The sequence below is a fragment of the Sinocyclocheilus anshuiensis genome, unplaced genomic scaffold (assembly GCF_001515605.1).
Source record: "Sinocyclocheilus anshuiensis isolate Anshui unplaced genomic scaffold, SAMN03320099.WGS_v1.1 scaffold143, whole genome shotgun sequence".
Classification (NCBI taxonomy): domain Eukaryota; kingdom Metazoa; phylum Chordata; class Actinopteri; order Cypriniformes; family Cyprinidae; genus Sinocyclocheilus; species Sinocyclocheilus anshuiensis.
Window position 1 is genome coordinate 117,421 of NW_015548197.1, and position 1,969 is coordinate 119,389.

The 1,969-nt window shown below is 37.7% G+C and overlaps 1 protein-coding gene across 1 annotated transcript in view; it reads right to left on the reverse strand.

The window, feature by feature from the left end:
* LOC107653194 (cyclin-dependent kinase-like 5) overlaps positions 1-1,485 on the reverse strand; it is a 57,558-nt gene extending 56,073 nt beyond the window's left edge. The window contains exon 1 of the mRNA XM_016439863.1: positions 1,369-1,485. The gene's annotated coding sequence lies outside the window, so the exon portion shown is untranslated. The remainder of the gene's footprint in view (positions 1-1,368) is intronic.
* Positions 1,486-1,969: the final 484 nt, after the last annotated feature.

Sequence of the window (1,969 nt, forward strand, 5' to 3'; positions counted from 1 at the left end):
ACCCTCTCTCACACACACACACACACACACACACACACACACACACACACACACAAACACACAAACACACACACAAACACACACACAAACACAAACACACAAACACACAAACTCACACTTCAAAGTCAGATCAAAGTCCTACTGCAAGATTTGTTGATGATTCCAAACAAAACATGTCTGAAACATGCCAGTTGCTATGGTTTATTGTTTATTCTTAGCAGTTTGGTACCATTTTACTTTGAGTTATTGAAATGTGATGTTTTTTGTTAAAAATAAATGATTACTCTGTCTCCTACTTTGTCTTTTCCTTATAGCATGGTCAGATTTGTCTGTAAGCATATTTTGGCATCTTTGTTTACTCTCACCCAACACAAATGTGTTTGTTTTTTTTAATTCTACAATTTTAACTTGTGACTAAATCTAAAACTTAAGAGGTTAAGTTCGTTACCACAATTGGCTTATATTTCAACCATTATATTTATACATGCAGCCAAATAGTGGCTATTGATATTTTTGATGCAACCAAAGTTTTAGGTTTTGGCTGTCTGAACTTACTGGAATTATTTTTTTAGTGAAGTAAAAGAAATATTAAATATAGCAAAAACAAGCATATCTTACATTGAAAAAAAAAAGGTACATTTAGAGGTAAATAAATCAAACAAACACCAAAATAATGCATAAATTGATCGTTTTTCTTTTTTTATCAAAGATAGTAATATGACATTTAATTAAAAGAAAAAAAAATGGGATCACACCTGAGACCTTCCTAGCCAAATGTATCCACGAAGGACCAGTTAAGGGCTGCTTTCCGAAGGATGCTTGAGGGTTAAGAGTACTTAAGCAGCATTAACTGAAGAAACACCCTGCAAACAATCCCTGATCTGAGAAAGAAGTACTAGAAATAAACCAGTAGACTGGTGTGATGCTTCTGTGTTCACTGACAGACAGGAGCGCATCTCGCTTCACGGCTCGGTGTCTGCGTGTGTTTCTGTGCTTCTGCGTCGCAGTGAAGCTGCTCCGCGCTGCGTGGGAGTCACACGCACATAGAAACACGGAGCTGAACCGCACTTCCAGCACAGCAGCCCTGACACACTGTAATTATAACAACACACAAATACCACAACACCGCAGTATAACAGCATGTCAGAGCGCTGCGCTCAAATCACGCACGCGTCAGAAAATGAGCCGAGTACTCACGCGTTCCGGTGGTCAACCGCGCAGCCAGCGCACAGCAGCCTGACACACTGTAATTATAAAGCACACAAACACCACAACACTGCAGCAAAGCGCTGCAGTCAAGTCACGCACCACACGGCCGAAACTCAGCGGCGTCGCGGGAGCGGATCACAAAACGAGCCGTGTACTCACGCGTTCCGCTGATCTGGACGCGGGTCATTCACTCACATCCCCAAACGCGCCCAAGAAACGCACCGCTGCGCGTCAACCCGCACGCGACGACAGCAACAGTTTCCAGACTGGCGTCATTGGAGCCGATTCCAATGATCAACGTTGGTTGCAGACACGCCCCTTCTGGGATTTAAACCAATCAGAAGACCAGCAGCTCAATGTGGGCGTGGCACACAGCAACATCATAGACAGAACCACTGTAATATGATGCATTTTTATAAAAAAAAAATAAATTACTAAATAATTATTCAATAATACAATATAATATAATATAATATAATATATGTAGGGCGAAATAATGATTATTATTATTATTATTAATGATAATGATTATTTAGTATTTACTTTTCACATTTCAGTTAATTTTTAAATAATATAATATAATATATGTAGGGCGAAACAATGATTTATTTAGTATTTACTTTTCACATTTCAGTGAATATAATATATGTAGGGCGAAACAATTATTATTATTATTATTAATGATAATGATTATTTAGTATTTACTTTTCACATTTCAGTGAATTTGTAAATAATATAATATAATATAATATAATATAAT